Below are 22,348 nucleotides of genomic sequence, written 5' to 3' on the forward strand. Positions count from 1 at the left end.
GAAACATTCCTTTTATGATCACAGAATCACAAAATCAGAAGGTTCACACTCTTGGTGCTGTCTTGGCACTCTTAAATCAAAAGTATTTACAAGATAATTTAGATTTAATAGTATAGGTACCTCTTGTCGACGATGCTATTAGTAAATATTTATTACTGCTTTTAATATCACTGACAAATCATTTCCATCGTAGCTCAAGATCGTATCAAAGTGACCATTAATCTTATCTAGCCAATCACGTTTATTATTTAACACATCATTCCCTTCCGAAATGACGTAAGTTTAATAAAATTTAGATTAAAATGTGTCGTTTATGTATTTACAATGGTACACAGCTTTAACATGACGTTTTGGTCGCTGTCTTCAATTAGCTGCAGACGGCGCCTTTTAAGGGTTGGCGAAGATAATATTTTTGCAGTTGACTAGTATCTTGAAAGTGTATCCATTATGAGAGTATAGTGCTGGGCAGTGACAACTCCTATAACTTAGTTTTTTTAGGATTAGAAAGAACTCCGCAGAAGTGACCTCGAATATTTAACGCATAACCTAATATGTAGTGACTATTTTGTATCCTGAAAAATTTTTTTTATCCCCAACGCAATTAAACGGATCAACCGATTTTATGAATTTATTGCTTTTCTATGAATTATTGGAATTTTTTACCAAGTTTCTACCTTATTTAAAGACGATATTATAGCGATAAGAAATGTGAAAATGTGCAGGAACTTGACGAGAACAACTGATATTTTGAGAGTCAGTCAAATGGTGTCACATTATTTAAAACAATCCATCAATTATGTAATGAACGTAAACAGTACAGTCGACATCAATTGTAACGTATGAAACAACGCGCCAAAAGTATCTGCCACCCTTGATCACTTTTACAATTAGTGATATGTCTGTATGTATACTGCAAACTATCGAGAGTTTGCGTTCAAACTTCAAACGTAGGTAGCTGCAACAGTTAAAAAAATTGTTCTATGTAACTTGGCGCATAGTCTGATACGCTACTTTTTGATACTGTCTGTACATCGGCATTTTAAACACTAGATACCTAATAATTTAATAGCTAAGATCCCATCTCTAGCAATTAAAATAAGTTTATGGCAAAATTTCATTTTTGGTACAAGCTTTTATCGCTGACTACTTTTTTTTACGACAGACAACTAATACTCATCGAGACAATTCTAAAAACCCCTAACACAATTAGGTTGAGCTGTTTCACCACAGAGTTCCTATGGCCACCTCCTGTCTCCATCATCAGATCAGTTCGACAGCACCATATTAATGTATTGTCATCAGAACTACATACAGCTGCCAATTTTCATGACGCTACGATCCTTGAAAGATGGTTAAATTAGACCTTAGATTCCATTACATAGTTACATACAGGTCGAGTTCCTATGGCCACCTCCTGTCTCCATCATCAGATCAGTTCGACAGTACCATATTATTATATTGTCATCAGAACTACATACAGCTGCCAATTTTGATGACGCTACGATCCTTGGAAGATGGTTAAATTAGTTACCTTAGATTCCAATACATAGGGCAAACCTTGGCTATTCGGTGATACGTAGTTATCCGGTGATAACAGTTTTAATGTCTTGTAGCCGCGTTACCTGGTAATTATATTACTTGAAACCATATTACACCACATTAGTCAGATCCATGGTATCTCTTAAACATTGTTTTAAGCAATAAAATTACCGGGCAACTCGGCTAAAAGACAGTAAAACGACTATCACCGAATAACTACGTATCACCGAATAGCCAAGGTTTGCCCTAGTTACATACAGGTCGACCTAATAAAAGCTTGTTAATTTTCACTGTGCATTATCACTTTCACCATTTGAAATGTCTAATGACACTTTGCATTTGGTTAAAATAATAGATCAGATATACATACATTTGAGTAACATTATCAACTATCAAACTCAAATAGGTGCTAAAATACATTCGGCTCACGAAACCATGCAGACTGACAAACCGACGACATCCTAAACTAATCAGTTATATCGGAACATCAAACGACGCCCAACAAAAGCTCCCGTCATGTTCAACACCACTTTTTATGAATGACCAACCAACATAAATGTTGATTGACACGATCGTCACAACACGGTGCGTGACGTTGAAACCGTCTTTATATCTAAATTGAAATGTAACGAAAGCCCATCTGAAACCGAATTAACAACATGAGAAAACGTGCAAAAATAAACCTTAAAGCGAAAGCAGTAAGGTGTTTGTCAGTTTTCATTATTTAATAATGGATCCGGTGAAAACAAAAGAATGATGAATTAACGCGGACGCGTGTGACTTGTCATTTCACTCGTTCAAAGAAAAAGAGCTTACGTGTATATATCAGGCATTTTTAATTTGAACTTTCTACATATCTAGTTACGGTTGAATTTTCAATACCTAGGTTTATAAGTGTCATTTGTCTCTGACTGGTCACGCTCAGTATGAGGATAATTGAGGCGTCCAAGACTTGAAAGATGTCACTTTTGATTATAAATCTTGTAAAGCAGGCATGAAACAATTAGGAAGTGACAAAGAAACTGGTGCGATATCTATATAACTGTGTTGTCGGTATTTTGTGATACTAGCTTACCTAGGTGGTGTAGTAGGTACCCATGTGGCTATAGGTAATGGTTTAAATTAAACACTTAATATGTATGTAATTATGAATATCCTCTCGGATGGTCCTCGTCTAAACTTTACCTGTACAGTGTACAGGTAAAGTTTACAGTGTGTACAGTGTACACTACTACTAGCCTAGAGCTTAATTCAGTCGGTTTCCTAGGAGGTGCACATACCTAAATACCTACGTATGAATACAATTAAAATTATAATATAATATGTTCTTATTAGGTTACTACTGTAGCATACTAACATACTACTTTGTTACGGCGAGGAGTAAGGATTGCCAAAATTTGTTATGAGGAATAATGCCTTAAATTTGTAAATTTTCAAATAAATCTCGAAAAGAGACACGCAAGTGTGATTTAGAATGGCGAGACATGTCAATGACATCAACCAATTGCAAATATTAACGGTTTCAAATAAGAAATGCAATATTTAAACAGATTTTATGGCTTTTAAATCACTTTTATTGAGCATCAAGAGATGTATGTTCATCAAAATGTCATTATTATCAGTTCTAAACGTCAAGCGAACGGCGATAGCAGTAACGGGCCAATTGTTGGAAGTTATTTTATTTCTCTACACGATTATAATACCTACTAATAGGTAAGCATATAGGAAATCTATAGTTAGGTATATAGGCCATATTATACTCCAGTTATGAATGTACAAAGAAGGCAATCAGCGGTTAAAGTGATTTAAAAACGAGCGATTTATTGTGATACCAACCCACTTGTTAGTGAACCAGCTATACATATGAAAGCTTTGTAGTCTCAAAAAGTCTCTCAATCACTTCTCCTTTTAAGACAACATTGTACCTACTTAGCATTATGAGTGTCTATCTGCCGAGTCGACTGAATTTTCACACTTAATCTACTTACATGTATTAGGTACTTACCTATATGTATTGTTCAAACATACCTTGACAATTTTGAACTCCTTAAGCGGTCAAGCGTGTGAGACGTATCTGAAAAAAAAAACAATGATTTGAAAAAAGTATCCTTATAGGTATCGGTTATGTTGTCGTTAACGACGTTAACAATATGTATGTCAGGAAGAAGACCTACAAAATGTTTTTGACTTTGCATGCCATTGCACGAAAACTTTTGTGTATTGTGCATGACCGTCTCGTTAAAATAGTAAAACTAATATAGCTCAAGTACCTATTTCCTTAGAACTTTATACCTACATTTTGATGTCAAAATGTGTACGCCCGTGCGCCTCGCTCACTAGAATTATATGTGTAGGTCAGGTGTAGGTACGTACAAATACGAGCGATATGCACGGCTGCACGCATGATTGATAATTAAATGACATCATTTTGATATTAAAATGTAAGTTGGAATTTTTTTATAAAATCATTTAATTTAATTCATAATTATACAGGTCAAAAACACAGAAATACAATGTCAATATTTATACAATTAGTTAATCATAAATACATACCTAAAAACTAAGAAATAAATAAGTTAATTTAAATCTTCTTAGTTGGAATTGGCTTTAGGGAGATTTGTTAGTAGAGTCACATTAACTAAAATGATAAGTGTATCAGTGTCAGTGTGTTGTAGTCTCTTATTTTACAGCGTACCTACTGTCGAATTGTGTGAAGGATCATTGTATGAACCTATAGGTCTTGTGTCCAATTATTTGAGACATGTGAATACTATATAAAACTAGCTGTTATCGTGGTTCATTGAATGTGAAATTTACATTCCGAGTTAAAGTTACACAATGTTAATAAGGTCCTTGTCTAAACAAACAGGCCGATGTTTCAATGAGTGCCGTGAACATTCCCAGAAACGCCTGCTTCTTACCATATTCTGATCAATTCGAATGATTTCGCTGACAACCCTAACAAACAACGCAGCAGGAGCGCCCATAACTGCACCCGTAATCCAAAGCACTATTGAATTTATAATTCTAACTTTATGTGCATTAACATTAAATGCATAATCCAATAACTAACTCTAACACGTGCTGGATAAAGCAGAAAATTCTGGCAGAATTTTCGGTGTTATAATCAATCGCAATGAATTGAAATTAGTTTGCAAATACTCGAGCGTCTCTATTCACGAAATATCACTCCTTGACTGAGTAAACGCGGCCGTAAATACAAACCAAACATTATGATTTGTGATAATTACACTTAATACTAACGTCGAGTGTAATGCATTCATAAATCTAAGGATAGAATATCTGTGCTGCGGCAGATTTAGACTCCCAACAGTGCCGGTACGAGTACTACACATATCATACGAGGATCCTTATGTTGACACGATTATAAAGACGTAGGAGCCACTCCAACTGAATAGCAAGTTATCCACTGTCAGAACAACTACGGTTTGACTACGGGAGGCAAGGCTTAGTTTGTTAAGTCGTTAGAGAAGGATCAAAAGTGAACAGCGATTACACAAAAATCCAATCCAATTACCACGTCTTTTGTGGCTTAAAAGCCGCCATTGTAGTCCAAGGGTTACGTCGAGTAACTGAATAATCAGTATCAATATTTGTGCTTCAATTTGTTTGTGTAAGGCAGGCGCCCTGTAGTGTTATATTCGACAAGCGTAGTTTTATTTCTCTGAGAAGATTCGTCAGGACACCGTGGGAAAGCGGAGCTTACGCAAGGGTCAATATTGGTTCACACAATTTGATTGTTGCACTCGGAGGTAGTTTTTCGGAGATACCGTCAAACAACTCTGCAGCCCGACCGTACCTTTTACACCTACGTTCTCAGATGTTTGTGTTTGTAATTAGTTGTTCTGTCGCGTTGCCGATATATAATGGTAAATAATGCATTGTTGTGGGTCATTTTTATGACTGGGAGTTCGGAATTCGTCATGGGTGGCAGTCGACGCTTGCTTCAATGTAATAACGTTGTTTTCCTACAGTAATGGAACTTATGTGTTATGCGTTTTATTTCTCACGATATACGTTTAAATGTGTGCTTTATCTAAGTCCTATTTATTGCATCGTGCTTGATGAATTTAGTTTTACGATAAACGATAAATTTATCAATCATCAAGTACCAGTAATGTAAAGCACTACAAGTGCAAATAATTCCGGAATAAACTTAGAAAATACGAGTGCAAATATAAAGTACCTATGAACAGATATAATTTCTATGAATTTTCGAGTTAACGTAATTAGGTAGGTGTACAATTAGAAACGCAACTAACAAAACTTTAATTTTCATCGATTAAATAATCGTTTTGGTTCAAACTACTATAAATATATGATATAAGTAATTCCTAAATTAAATGCCAAATATGAAAAGTAGTTTAATACTTGCAAGTGTGACGAAAAATATATACACAAAGTAGTTGAAATAGGTACCTACACACATTTAGGCACCCGAGCATCACTTGCAATATCATGCAAGTATGTAATGCACTATTGATTGCACATGACAATTTTTACTAAGTACATAACACCCAGGGTATTTATCCATCTTATAGTTAATAAAATATTTTGTGTCAACCAATTATATAATTTTCACCTAGCTAAAAAGCTATTTATATGTCTGTTTGACATTTAACTATAGCAAGTTTAGCTGGAATGTTTATTTATTGTAGCTTTAGCTTATTATCAATGTAACTAAGAAGTGTTAGCCATAAATTAATTACGGTATGACTAATATAAATAATCTGGATGCTAGTCTTGAAGGCCTAAAGTAAAGGGTCGGATGGCAGGCACGATTCAATTTATCTGTCAAAAGGCAGAGTGATTTTCTAATTGCTTCTACTGTTTCATGCTGATTTCGTGAGCGGCTTTTGTAAAAGCTAGTATTATTTGTTTATTCATAGCTATCTGGATGTAAGAATTTTAAATGTGCAATTTTACTTACAAAAAACAGTGTTAAATTTAGATTGCGTAAAATTTATGTGCCCTTTCTGTCGTCAAGCACTGTTACTACTTACATATTTTATATATGTAAGTGCATATATCTTTTATAAAGACCTACCTATAGTTACAGTATCTAACACAGTTTACAGCCTTTAGTCATAATACTCATAATCTTTGATAAATTGATGGCATACTTATATGTATTATTTTACCCGCAGTTAGGTACCTACCTATTCTAAAGCAATTTTATCCAATAGGTAGAATTAACTTATTCGAAATCGTAAAAACCGATGCCAAAAGTAGGTAACAGTTTTAATTGCTACAAAAGAATCCTGAAGATCATAAAGTATAGGGCTGAATGTTTTTAAAAACATTGACAGAATATAATCCCTACGAATATTATAAATGCGGAAGTAGCGCTGTCTGTCTGTATGTTACCTCTTCACGCTTAAACCGCTGAACCGATTAAGATGAAATTTGGTATGGAAATAGTTTGAGACACTAGAAAGCACATAGGATAGTTTTTATCAATCATTATCATCATTTCACGCAGACGAAAAGTCGCAGACAAAAGCTCGTATAATATATAAGTATCTTCAAATCTCGTAAATAAAATTGGTGTCAACACAAGCATGATTGTTCTTCTATTTTTATGTTATGAAGATTGATTTGATGCTGGGGTGGATAGCTCAATCACCTTCGCCGAAGACTGGAATGCACCAGATTTTATAACAATAACAGTATTACTGCATATTGAACTTGGGTTAACCTTTCCCAGGCCCGACCTTCACAGCAGAAACAATTTCTTCAAGACTCGTGGAAATTGATTCGTCGTTGAGATAGGTGAATACGATCAATTCACGCCGGGTTTACATGGGCTTAGTGAATAATGTTAAGTACTAATTTTATGTGTTGGTACAGAAAGCCATAATAAGAGTCGTTGAAAGCAAATCATAATATCCAAATACTCGTTAGATGCTCACGATTCTCATCAGACCTGAAGGACCGAGTATAGATATAGAAATAATCGAAATGCATCAAATGTATATAAAGAAAAGTACCTACGATGCAAAATGCAAATAATAATTGAATGCATTTAAATTACATGTGTGTAAAAAATATAAGACCCGCCGAGTTCATTGAACCAGCATCTCTATGTAACAGGTGGAGATTAGAGCTGGTGGCACTTTTTTCAGCCAATCATAAATGTATTTTTATTGCTATGCAAGCAATATACCTACTTAAAAAAAATGTTTTTGTAATTACATACAGTCAAGTGTAAAAATATGGGTGTCCCATAGTTCTTATGTCAGCGAATTAAGAACTACTTATGGGACATGTTTTTGAGTAAGTTGTTGGCATCCATATTTTTGCACTTGACAATTACAGTAATTACTAAGCCCATGTAAGTTTAGCCTTATTGAGAAACATACTGGAACTGACCAGATTTAAGTGTAACAACAGTGATTCAATTCGGAACAGTTCCTTAGCCATGATATAAATTCATAATTTAGAAATGTGATATCAACATGATATTAATATAAGGGAGTCCATTTCCGACCATTTACTCGTAAATTTGTGCGAGCGAGACGCATCGAGTTAAATACATACCATCTTAGTATCATATTTTTCACGTCTGAATATGCCTTCATGAAGATTGATTCGCTGAGGTGATCGCATTAGGTCCGCCCGACTTGGGAAAATACTAGCGCGGAGTAGAAATGTGGACTTGTCCTTCAATCAAGTAATCATCGGCGGTGAAACACTTCCCTAACCTGAATAAGGTCAGTATTAATGTGTATGTACCGGTAACTTGTTGTTAACCCTACAGATGTTCAATTTAGTTAATGCCATTTGCCACTTTTGGGTTGCATTATTAGTTGTGAGATTTTATTTTTCTTGCATTATGTTTAATTGTGTAATTTACTTGTTTTAATTTATTTTTATTAGGTGTTGGAAATAATACTTTTAAATATTATTTTATCACTACAAATATATTCATAGAAAGAGTAAGTAAGTAGTAAAGAACTGTTAAAACTTGTAAAAATCCGTATTTTTTACTATTTGTGGTGTGTTGATTATTATATTAATGTTATACATTTTAATCATACCTATTTAAGTTAACTGGATACGCTAAATGATACACAAAAGTGCCACCGTTTGAGGAGTACAATCTATGTTTTAATTATTTGCTCGTGTTACAGGCCACACCCGGTATATAAATTTCTAACAGTCGAGATTTGAGCCGAAATTCTGTCTTTTACTAGTTTTTTTGTCAAGATAACTACAATATATCCGCTATTGTTGTATTTAAACGGCATCTTCACAAGGATTTGTGGACTGTCGACGCGGTAATCAAATACCCGTATAATGTGTGGATACCAATAAAAGGCTTCTCGCCTAATTATCACGTTTCACACTGCTCCAGCGCAAGATAATTACCAAGGTTCTCATAGAAATATCACGGTATTCCCGCTTTGGATATGGAACTTCGTCTAAAGGGGTGAAAATTGCTACAATAGTTCACGATCAGTTCGTTGTAGATTTATGTTCTTCGCATCCGTCAGACATTTGGATTATAAGAAAGTACATTGAGCATCAAAAGTAGCGTAATATCGGACTCTCCGTCAAAAGTATATCAAAGTACCATTCTCTGATAGCTTAACAAACAGAAATAATATGTCGTATGTCATTGTAAGATTTTCAATACAGGCTATCTTAGAAAAATTCCGTTTTTGCGACTAGATTAGCCAGGGCCTCATATGCTGACTTATCGCGTCCCAAACACAGATATTGTCACTATTGTTATGTATTTTCATGAAGCGACAAGCTCAACATGGTATTGATGGGATATGAAGACATATATCAAAGTCAAGTTGCATTGGATCTGTTCATTTAAATGGGGTCACCATACACGCCCCCTTTTGTCTATGATAGGATCAGTTAGAAGTTCTACTTGACTTACTCAAACATCAATGGTGTGATATTTGAACTAACTGAATCAGTACACAGAGACTAATTTTTGATAGACATGCCTGATGTATGTATTCTTTTAGTATGTTTGTGGAGATTTGCCATCGCGTAGAAATCACCTATCTTTTCCTCATACCGGATGCCCACGAAAAAACGTTTCGAGCGAATTTGCTCTACTTATTTATATTCCTTCTAGTATTGCACGTTTTTTCTTAGCTTTACTCCATATTTTTATCAAGTGTGTCTATAGCGGTATTTGATTAAAACAAAAGTCATTAATGCACCTTCCAGTGTTTGATTGAGCTGTAATATCGTATACTTCAGTAATATTGATGACACTGCGTTTTTCTGTGGCCTTCGGTTTCCATGACCCATATCGCTCAGCGTTAATGATCGTTCAGTTTACTGCCCCTCCGTCGCCAGAGGCGCCGCCTCCATAAACTCGCTCATAAACTTCTAATTGCTCACACGTTTGTTAATGTCTTGTTCCTTTTGGGTGATTTGTGATCGTATAATGTTCTGTTTTATAGGAGCTTACCGCCGGACACTTGAGTGAAAGCGGCAGATCAGGGAAACTCTTTTGAGGGTAAACTAATCTTCACATTGGTTTTCAATGTCAAACCTAACAACCCCTACAACCCTAAGTTAATGTCCTAAGCAGATAGGTGTATTCCATATAAATATTATATACGCAAATATAACCCTGTTCGTTGTCTGTTAATTACGGTTACCTAAGCTAAGAAATGTAGCATTTAAAGAGCTTGAGTCCTAATGACAGACATAGAGTGTTACATAAATCGGACAACTTGGCACAGGGTTATAGGTCTACATACTAGCACATTTACTGCCTTCAATTGCTGTATTTGCAATCAATTGAATAAATGTATTGATCACGGTCAAGTTTTACATAGTTGCTAAAGTTTGGATATGGGTTAGGCGCACACAATTATGTTAAAACAAGTTTATAACATTTTAATCCATACACAAATTACCCCGCTATAATGTAAGCAGGACATAAAATTAGCCCGCAATCACGTTTTAATTATGATCCCGATATTAAGTAATTTGTTAATTTATGACTGAACAAAATAGCCTTTTAATGGCGGCTGTAAAATCGGAAAGGGTTTTTATTTTACCCAAGTGGTTAACCTAACGGTTCATTTACTGCATTTTAATTTGATTTTGATACAAACTCGTGGTAGAAGAAGGAAAACAACCTACTTTTGCTAAAAATAAATATGTTACTAACATGTCTAACATGCGTATCATCATGCAGGGTGATTGATATAGTACCTATCATATTTTTTTATTGAAATAGGTCTCGTTGATGCTGCTACGCCTTTTCACAGTTCATTAATTTAATTTTCATCACCAGCCTATATTTGTACCTGCGTGCGTCCCAAGTCCCAATGCCTTCTCTCAATATACAGTATGGTTTGGACGTCAGTCCCCATACTTAATGCATAAGTTAATGAGATAAAGCATTAATCGAATTTTACGCACAAAGTAAAGTTGTGCTTACTGGTGCTTGAAAATAGAGACCTAGGTACTCCGAAATATTTCTCTTGGAGGTGACAAAAAATACGTCAGTAAAACCGTAACATTATGTAGTGACAACACTTACTTAGCACTTTGAAGTCATTAATTAACAAATGGTAAAAGGCGACAATATTGGAATTTAGATAGCAGTGACTTTGATCGTAAAAACTAGCGTTTATTTAAATAAAACTAGAATTTTAACTCTATGATATTGAGCAATCGAGATAAGAGTTAATTTCCTCCACCAATACCATAAATTGTCGTTTAAATGTGGTCTGGTTTGAAGTTTTACAAAGAATTCTAATCGACAAGGTACTGTCAACCGGGGACTTGTTACGTCCGTTCTACAGGGTGGCATTGACCTAGGGGCTAATGCACGGGCAATGAGGGAAAATTCGATCCATGCCGCTGTGACCCAGGTGGTCGAGCGGTTTTAGGCATCTGCCGCGATTGCAGAGGACGCTGGTTCGATTCCAACCTTGGGCACTGGATGCCTTGGTCATATTTTCTTTCATATATGATGTGTTTCTACTTAAAATAACACAAGTTAAAATATTTTCATTGTAAATAATTTAATTTGTGTCCTCTAATATTGATGCAATTCCTCGCCAGTCTGCCTGTGACCACGAACGTTCGAAACGTCAAGCTAAATAATTAAAGTAGGTAAACGCGATTAAGTCGCGTTTCAGTTTAAATCATGGCACATTGTCACCAGGGCACATTGTTGATGCAGACCCTGGCTAAAGTAACTTGACTTTACGGTATCCGGCTAAAAATACACCCGGTATAAAGACGTAAGTAGGTAATGAGCTTTGCTTGTTAAATGACAGCATAGGTACTAATCGAAACCGATAAACCGATGTTGTGATTGTGACCCACTTTAAGTCGACATTAAACTTAGTCGGAGAGACACAAGTCGAATTTGTTTTTACACTTAAGTAATTTTAATGACTTAACATTGTTATTTTCCTTAAAAATATCTTATAGTGTCGTATAGGGGTTGGTGTTTTCGGGTTAGTCGTACTTTGTATGCTTGATATTAATTTAATTGCATTGTTCATATTAATTTAATTTGGTTTGGATTTATGTAAGTAAATTTGAATGATGTCAGGCGTGGCTCACTCCGCGATTTCGTCGCTTTGCTACAGGTAGCTAAAAGTACATCCGTTCCGCCCCAATTTTGGGTAAAGCCATAAGCCGCGCGTGGCGCTGTCGCCACCTAGCGGCCATATCTGTGCTGATCGTAACAGACGCATTTTGTTAGAGAGTGAGTCTTCTGTACCTAGTACTATTATTTATTCTGTGATGATATGTACCTTTGTAGGTATATAATAGAAACGTCTGCAATTTCACTAGAATTCCTGACATTTTCGTATTCCGGCCGCATTCCTGACAAACGGCCAACATTCCTCACATGTCAGGAAAATTCCTGTCATCTGGTAACCCTACTCGCGATGGGGTTTTTGACTATAGTCGTCAAACTAATCTAACCTTTGAATTTCTTTGCAGATGTAGGTGTGTTGGGTTTCTCATTATATTTTCTTTCACCGGAATATAATTTGTAAATACCGAATGATTGGTACGTACATAAGTTACAAGGAACTGATTGGGACATTCAGCATCGAATAATTAGTGATGGTTAAACTGTCCCACAGCATACCTACGGCGTCAACCGGAGGCCTAAAAGATGAGGATAATAGGCCTCAATCGACAGAGGAGAGACCGTTGACTCATCTTCTGGCATAAGTACCGTGTCACGCGTGTAAATGACTGTTGTATCCTCCAATGAGGGTTTCCGCGATCGAGTTTTTCACTAGATGACAGCACCGTGGCGAGAGGTTTAGCTGTCATAATCCACCAATCATGTTTAACCATGTTTTTTTTATTGGTGGATTTTGACAGCAGCTGTCAAAAAGACCTCTCGTCACGGTGCTGCCATCTAGTGAAAATCTCGATCGCGCAAACGCTCATTGGTTCCACAAGTGCTACGAATTCAGTTCTGAAGAAAACCAGTGTAACTCTGTCACTATTATTAGTTATTATACCTACTGGTTTTGCTGAGACAGAATCGCAAGTGTAAAGTAATCTATTAGAATTGTAAAATCACCTGGTCTGCATTGAACTGGACCCAACGCGATTCCTCTAGCAATGCACATGCAGAACCACGTGGATTGTATCTTACACATTTTGAGACTTGTGTCAATGTTATCAGAGGGCTATATACTCGTATATACAGTCCTACAAAATAATTTACTATGCTGTTTTGAATTTATTGACCTTTTCTAATCTTCGGAATCTGTATACCTACGTAATTTATATCGTGAATGCTTGATTATTAAATTTTAATTAACACAGCCGTATTAATTAACAACGCTACATTTGCACCCCAAACTACCCTTTTGTGACCTCATTGCGACAAAAGCCCGGGGTCTAGTTATATAGGACTCGGCTCAAATGTTTACTTACGTTTTAAAGGCCCGCCCGGTATAACCATATGACTGTAATTATAAAACCTAAAATTACCTGTAAAATCTGTAATTGCTCACACTATAGCTCAAAGCAGTTAATCCACATATCTACAATGTACAGTAGCCATCAGATATATCGGAGCGGTCAAGGTGTTCACAATATCTGAACACGCACTCTAACGCCTTGACAATAGAGGCGTGTTCAGATATTTGTGAGCGCCTTGACCGCTCCGATATATCTGATGGCGACTGTACAAGATTGTCTGTCAAATATCAAAAGTGCGAACAAAAGCGGAGCGATGTGAAATGTCATTGGAACTATTCAATTCAGAAATATTTAATATATATAACTAAAAACCCTAAATGTATCTAAAATTAAACAAGGAATATAAAAACTACTGAAAGAGGCCTCCCCGCGCTACCCCCGGCGCAAAGGTGCCTATCACACTCGCTGCGTTACCGCGTTGAATTGCGATGGATACATATATGATTGCGTAATGGCGCGTATTATTTTCTTTTGTAACAGTATACCTACTCCAAGATATACCTAATCAATCTAATCATCCACCATATCTCCTAAATACAGCTTTTCGTATTTTCTAGTCCGCTATCCTTACGTTTTGGTGCATTGAAGGTAGCGGTCACTATGAAGCTCAAAAGTGAAGAGCTGCAGTGCTGAGATGAAGCTTTCATACTAATGAAATGTTCATAATTTACGTGAGCGCTTCTCTTTTATACACTTCAATTATCTATAAGTGTAAGCGTCGTTGTAGATCTGAGGGCCTACCACGAACCAAGTTCGACGTGTTGCCTGCCTGTCACACTTACGTACGAATTTACAAGTCGACAGAGAGGCAACCCGTCAAACGTGGTTTGCGCTAGGACTTATGTGCTTTAATCAGTCAAAGTAATAAACCACGTAAGCAGAACGGATTTCCTGCAAAAAGGCAGACATCCATAAAACTGTCCCTGACAAGCGGATATCACACTTTAAGATAACCACAGTAATTATGTGTAATTTAATAGTATACAATATTATTTTACTTATAAAAGCTCTACTTACCTATATTATATGTTATGGTAAGGTTTATATGTTGTAGGTTTATGGCGTTGGCTCTGGATATATTCTGGGCAGAGAATTTTAGGGACCTTATGAAACTAGATTTTAGGAATCTCCGAAAAAAATACAGTGACAAAGATTTGTTTCCATCTTTTTAGAAAACGTCGAGAAATTGTTAGTTACAGTCTACCGTCACTTTCAGTGATATTAAATATTAGCAAATACATGTAAATAAGAAATTGCCTGTAATATCACCGTTTTCAAATTATGTACAGTCATATTAATTTATGATAACCGGCCACAGCCACAGGACCCACAGGTGTCCTGACTTGCAGTGGCTGGACGTCAAATATTCAGTCTCAAAATAGGTAAGCCGGTGGGAATGGAGTTGTAATGAATATTTTGCTACTCACCTGGGAATTAACATAGGAACAGATTTTATAACTTGCTAACAACAAATTCAGTATTTAACGTCAAAATTATAGAAATATTCACCGATATGGGATTTAATGCCTAGTTTACCTTGAGTATCATTCAGAAACGTAAAACTGAATACTAGTATGACATCAATATCAGTGCGTCTCACTGGCTCTAGTTTTTGTGCGAGCGGTAAATACTGATATTTAAACTATGTTGATATTATATCTTACTTTTCTGAATTTGCCTTAAGACTGCGGTCGCAAATTAAGGCAGATACCATCTAAACGACGCTACGGCTAATATTGTTCGCTTTGAACAACCCCATAAACTTCGATATTGCAAGTTGTTTCGTAAATAAATTAAGTATAATAAATACTATATATAAATATTAAATGTGCTGACAATATTATCATTAAGCCCAGTGGTTCCCAACCTCTTTAAAAGTCAATAAAATTTAAGAATAGGTAGGTAAACTTATTTAAAATCTACTCAGTCAGAGAAAACTAACTCGGGGTTGTCACAAACATCTATCAATATCATTTTTTTTAATGCAGAAGTATAACATTGTCTCTTTGAAATTTATTACTATTAAGAGACAAAAACGTTAGGTTTTAATACATCTTTGGTCAAACTTTCCATTGTAAATAGGATATCAAACCTCGAATTTAATATGCCTACCTAGATACCTAGCTACCCAGGTAGGTAGGTTAGGTTAGGTTATTAATAATCCAGAAAGCTTCCGGCGTTTTAGAACAGTTACTGTATTATTGAAGTGAAGTCATAGTCTAATAAAACATGGTCTTCTGTTCTCAGAGTGACACAAGCCTACGTCACAATAACATGGCCGCTTTATATAGCGCTATCGCATATTATCATAATAGCGCTGTCGCATGATGACGTAGGCTTGTGTCAGTCACGTGACCACGAAAAGACGGGAAGAGACCAGGCGGAGTATATTATTACCATGAGTGTAGTAAAGAAATGTTGAAAACTCTACGCATGCGAACAATGTTGTCTGACTGTCCCATCCGTCATCCCAAGGTGAGGGTCAACGCCCTGGTCCAGTTGCAACCAGATGCGAGCCACCTTGCGTCAGGTGAGACAATCCTTACACGTTCACAATGCCCATATTGCAATCTACATTGTAATGAAGTGCATCGTAGTTACATAACAGGAGTTTATTTAATAAGTGTCACATTTTTGAAAGCTTACGATTTCGTATATCGTCAAGTGACAACCAAAACTCACTAATTGCAAAAAAACGGTTCACGATAGCTCTGAACTAGAACTCATGGTAGTAGTAGCTTGTAGTAATGTGGCAAGGCTTGTAGTAACAAGCCTTGCGACATGTGGCACCCATGACCCATGGGTCATACACACTTTATAGTATGCTCAACTAGTTCGCGTCTTTCCTGTGGACATCGAAAAGTTAAGGGAATCTAAAAGTAATTTTCACGCTACACCCTTACAGCCGGGATACATTTATTCAGTGTTTGAGACTCAATAAGAAAAACTTCTAAGTAGGTACTTGTATCTCGTCAAGTGGTCGTTAACTTTCGTTGTAGGTATTGACAGTAGAGGTGACCTTTTTAAAAAAAAGTGTTTGATCCAAATCTACTATCGAAACAAATCAAATTTGTCCCATGAACACAGTGCAACGTAGTTCAAGATATTACATTGATAAAGTAAAGCCATTCAATGAAGCCATCCCTCCCCTTCTGAGTAAATCTATTTCAAAATTTAGTGACTATTCGGACCGCCTTCTCAAAATTAGCAGTCATTCTGCACTGTTTATTCTAAAATTTTGTTTACTCATTCCAAAATTCACCTACCTGCTCCGCTGTTGTCCTATCTGGAAATACCCCCATCTACTCCGACCTCTTGACCTACTTTTAAAATCCCAAATTGAATCAATTTTGAACATCCGATTTAGCGAGCAGGCATGGACTCAAGCCACCTTACCGATAAGGTATGGTGGCTTGGGTACCCGTAAAATTTCAAGTGTTGCTTTGCCAGCATTCTTGGCCTCAATTCATAGCACCTCCGATCTCGCAGGTAATATTCTCAAAGCCTCTCCGGCTACAAACTGCGAGATCGCGTGCCTAGTTGAGGCGTCGAATGCTTGGCTAGCTGGACCGAGTCAAAATTTTCCGTCTCGACCGAAGATACAAAGGGCCTGGGATAACATAGCTTCAGTCTCTACTCTAAACTCACTTCTGGACACCGCGACAGGCAGGGATCGAGCGAGGCTTCTGGCTTCATCTAGGCCAGAGTCGGGTCAGTGGCTACACGCGTACCCCTCGCCTAACACCGGCACCTTTATAGACCCAGGGACGCTACGCATAGCCGCTGGTCTCCGGCTAGGTGTTGCTGTCTGCGCCGACCACAACTGCGCTTCATGTGGATCTGAAGTGGATAGCCTCGGTCACCACGGGCTCGCCTGCTCTTCGGGTGCCGGCCGCCTGTCTCGCCATTCCGCCCTCAATGACATCCTGAGAAGGGCGCTCGTCAGTGCCGGCGTTCCCACCGCCTTGGAGCCCCAAATAGTGCGGAACGACGGTAAGCGCCCTGACGGGATGTCATTGATTCCCTGGAAGATGGGTCGTGCGTTGGTATGGGACGCCACTTGCGCTGACACGGTAGCGGCGTCCTACGTCCCATCGACCAGCAGGCGTGCTGGCGCGGCGGCGGACACTCGGGAGCGTCAAAAGGTAGCTAAATACAGCTGTCTCGGCGCTCAATACGAATTCGTCGCATTTGGCGTCGAGACACTTGGTTCGTGGGGCAGAGGTGCACAGATGCTCCATAAGGCGCTCGGGAAACGGCTGAGGGAGGCAACGGGCGACCCCCGCGCGGGCAGGTTTCTCGCGCAGAGAATTGCCATCGCCATCCAGCGCGGGAACGCTGCCTGCGTGTTGGGCACCCTCCCGAGGGCACCAAATTTTGATAGGTATTTTTAATTTTTAGGTTTAGTTAATTTAGTTGTAGTTAGTTTTAATTTTATATTCGTGTTTATGTCTTTTAGTAATTTATATTAATAAATTCTTGATAAAGTCGCTATTAAAGTAATAACGTATCGATATTAAATCAAAACATATGGATTGTATACACTTGCTAGCAGATTTTGAGTCACAGATCTATCCCTCTATCATTCATGCAATTTCGATAGATAGAGAGACAGATAACGAAACTCCAGTTTGGATGTTAGACCCTCTGAGCCCGCAACTTCAGTGTTTTTTTTTTTCCTAAGTATTTTGACAGGATTATAATTGCCTCACGTTTCTACTTGCCCCTTCATAGTAACATCGCTTAAGCATCCAAACAAGAGCTCCTCAAACAAACACCCACACACGACGGCAATTTAAATGCAAAACCAGACAACTGACAGACGGTAATATTAACATTACATAACCCGTCGGGAAGTTGCAATTTCTCGACTTGAAAAGGGTACAGTTGCCGTGAAATATGTCCGACTATAACAAGGTGTTTAAATTAAATGACGACTATATTATTACAGTTTGTTTAGCTTGACGTGTTTGTTTAAACTATTTCTACTATTGAAACGTAGCCGAAATACAACATTATTCTGAAGGTAAGTAAACTAGGATAATGGTCCAGACCAGAGGACGGTAAATACTTGTGCGTAAGTTTTTGAGATGGTAAAGACAAAACGCCGGGTTATGATTTTGGTAGACTATGTGCTATGGAAATACATATATATATATATTGATATGCTTGTATCGTATCTTCCATCATATCGTCGAAACTATTGATTTATATGAGTTAATGGTTCGAGCGACATAAACTACATGTTTAACCGTTTGTCTTGCAAAAAAATTTAATGGGTCTAATACATTTCAGGAAAAGGTCACTTCTGTGGACAATACAAGAAAAGTTTAACGAACTTAACGACATATTGTACATCACGTTTTTCTTATTTGAGTATCAACTATTGAAAATATTAACCTGCTTGTAAAAATGGAGCGTAAGTATTAGCTTGTGATTCTCTCAACTTTGCGATGTCTACGGGAAAGATGCAAACGAGATAAGTATAGGTACTATAAAATGTATATGTCCCGAATGTTCTTTACCGAAAAAACCGTAATCGGGTCACAGTTGATCCAACGTTTTACTCCTTGCCTGATATGATAATCATGATTATATTTAGAGTCGAGTTTACCTTCAAATTTTATTCAAATCAATTTCAGTACCCTGGCAGTTAAAGTGTCAACGAAGATCGAGTGTTGACATAAAGCATAAACAGAATGCCAAACCCAAGTGAATGGAACACTTCAGTAAAGGACAGTTTACGCATTATTCGTGAAATTATCAGTTACATTAGTATACTAGCCCTAAATGCAACATAATAAATAATAGCAACATCTTAAAAAGGCTTATGTTGGAACTAAGAAGTTATGGAGTTACATCATTGTGAAGTGCTAACACTTGTGAGGAATAGAACTGCATTCGTCATTGTCACTCTTAAACTAATACTGCCACAGATAGCATTGTTGAAAGAAAAGTCACTTCCAAATTTAAACGCGGAGGCATTTTAAATGCAAAACCAGACAAGTGACCTTCTGAAAACGCACAAGTATTAACCATGTTTGTGCTCCACTAGCAAACGTTGTAACTAACTGTACACTGTGAGTGTATGAGTGCAAGTGCGAGGGTGCAAGTAAGTTGAAGTTAGACAAATCAGTGTAACGCAGTCATCTCGATATCCGTTACAGAAGAATGCGCCAAAGATAATTTTAAATGCGATATCGATGAGAACAATGCCAAACGGAAATTAGTTGACCTAGACACTATATGTAAAAATCTCTTTTTTTTTCTTTTCTTTCCTTTTTTTCTCTCTCGAATAAGAGACAGCTTGGGTTAATATTCAACTTTTAGCAATGTCGTAAGCCTTTGAGTAAGTATTGTTACGAGAAATAGTACATATCTAAAGTATTTTTTTATGTAAATGTACGTCGAGTATAGATTAGCCAAAGTTGTCCTTCCGTTGCGAACACGACAATAACTTTGACACGAGCAGTTAAAAAGCTGGAAGTTACTTCCACGCTTGAGTGCACAATCTGTGTCTAGCACAGCTACGTCGCCCTTTGCCACTGTTGGCGTGACAAACAGCCTGACAACTGTCAACGAGACGTGACTCCACCTGTTTGCGGACGAGTGTAAATTTAACCATTCTGTTATCTCGCATGTTAATGACGTGGGAACAAGCTTTGACCCTGTGGGGTCAAGTGTGATGTGGGTAAGATGTAGGTCAAAGAATAATATGCACAGAAGTGATACTAAGTTTATCAATATTTAATCTCGGGATCAATCACTGATCTAAATAATTCCTGCGGCTTCGTCCGCGTGAATATCGTACAGTCGTATCGACACGGACAAAGTGTCAAAAATAAGTGATGTGACGACCTTATGAAAACGTTGACAGTACAACGATTCTTCCTCCTATTCCGTTAAGACTCCAGTTTAAGTAAAAAAATATCCTTTGTGTCTGGTTATTGATTATGCGGTAGCTGTTTTTGCATATTATTTAAAGTGTAATCAACATCCTAATTTGCAACTATCATAACATTTACAAGGGCATTAGAAACATTATTCTATATACAGCGATATGTTAATACAAGAAAACTTAAAATAATATATTTGTGTGGTTACTATTAATATCACTAAGCAATCAATAAAATGGACTTCACTTCTTTCTTTTTACACCAGACCTACTTTTTTTGATAACTTTCAAGAATGCCTTAAGAAGTAGACACACATTGGGATTTTATACTTAGAACAAGGAGGAATTATGAAGAGCATGCTAACAGGGTGGCATGCGAACAGCGCGCAGGATTCCGAGAAATAGTTTTTGTTACGTTTCTTTACTTAGGAATGCTTCGATTTTTATATCTTGGCATTTGGATATGGAATGCTTGATTTGTGAAAATGTAAGGTATCATAAATGAGACCATATTACACAAGAAATGTTGTTGAAACAGCAAGAGAAGGCAGATTTAACTCAAATTAATGACAGCTTGTGAAATGGTGATATAAATACGCAAAAAGTTATCAAATTTTGTTACAATACAATAAAGTACAATAAATAATGTAAGAAGTTAAAATGCACAATTTCCTATAAGGTATACTTTAAAGAGGCTTGCTAAAATAACATTGTACGTTAATTGAATATTAAGTTATTATTAATATCAACAATTGAGAATTAATAACCGCATTTAAATCCCGAAGACTAAAAGTACTCTGTATATTCTGCAGTTACCTATTATCAATATATAAGGCTTAGATGAAATCTACAGGATGTTCCGAGTGCATTGCAGGAGACTTTCTGCCAAGGTTATTGCTTTGGGTAACTTAGAACTTCGGTCTTCTTAGAACTTACGGTCTCAGGTTCGCATACCAGTCGGTATTGTTATAAAGACGTAGGTACTATAATTTGCCATCACGTCCAGCCAAAAAAGGTTTTATATGAGTTACTTAAGATCTTGTTTTGCTTTTCATCTGCGCGATCTTTTTACGGAATTTGTAAGTAATATAATGAAGTTTAAATTTATGGATTTTTCTAAATGTTTGGCTAAATTTTCGAAGAAACATTTTAGGAATTTGTTATTTAAATTATCGAGAATAAACTTTAAAAGGTTTATTCTCCTTACTCAAACTGAAGTTAAAAGTTATAAAATACCTAATATTTACGGTATAATAGTAGCTGAGAATTCAATCGTTTGTTTACCTATTATATTACAATATATTGTACATGTTCTAAAAAAAAATGTAGTCAAAACAACAATCATTTAATGTAATGCCAATTGGGCGAACATGAAAGGTGGTTGGGCATCGTGGCCGGCATAATGGTTCATTGTTGTATTTAACGGCCAAACCACTTTGTGTTTAATACGTAGACCGTATAGTACACGGCGATCCAAAATTGGGACTGCGCCAGGTAGTTCCATAGACTTCTAAGTGTTTATTTTGCTAAAAGTTGATGGCATTGTAGATGTAAATAAATAATATTACATATAAGACATCATTAAACACAAATTGACTAATCCCCATATGGGAAGCTATAGAAGCTTTGCGTTGTGGGCACTCAAAGAACGCTATATAATATACAAATAGTTAAATACAAAGGAAACACCGTGACTCAGGAACGAATCTGTGCTCATCACACAATTAAACAAGGTGTGGGCGAAACGTGAGCTCGGACAGCGTCTGGTCAAGCAGAAGCCTTAGGCTAGTCTAGTTGGCTGACATGATAACGATGGAGAAATTTGTCAAGTTTTTTATAATTCGTAGCGTTATAACAGGTGTGCTAAAAGAAACCTTAAGTCAGCATAGGGCATGAACATAATCAGTTGCGATAAAGGATCTGGAACACTTAAGTGTT

At 36.9% G+C, this 22,348-nt stretch overlaps 1 protein-coding gene across 1 annotated transcript in view; it reads right to left on the reverse strand.

Moving 5' to 3' along the window:
- The window catches only part of LOC134798801 (uncharacterized), a 129,679-nt gene that overhangs the window by 87,782 nt on the left and 19,549 nt on the right, over positions 1-22,348 (reverse strand). Inside the window, exon 2 of the mRNA XM_063771190.1 lies at positions 3,568-3,613. The gene's annotated coding sequence lies outside the window, so the exon portion shown is untranslated. The remainder of the gene's footprint in view (positions 1-3,567; positions 3,614-22,348) is intronic.

The sequence above is a fragment of the Cydia splendana genome, chromosome 17 (assembly GCF_910591565.1).
Source record: "Cydia splendana chromosome 17, ilCydSple1.2, whole genome shotgun sequence".
Taxonomy (NCBI): Eukaryota; Metazoa; Arthropoda; class Insecta; order Lepidoptera; family Tortricidae; genus Cydia; species Cydia splendana.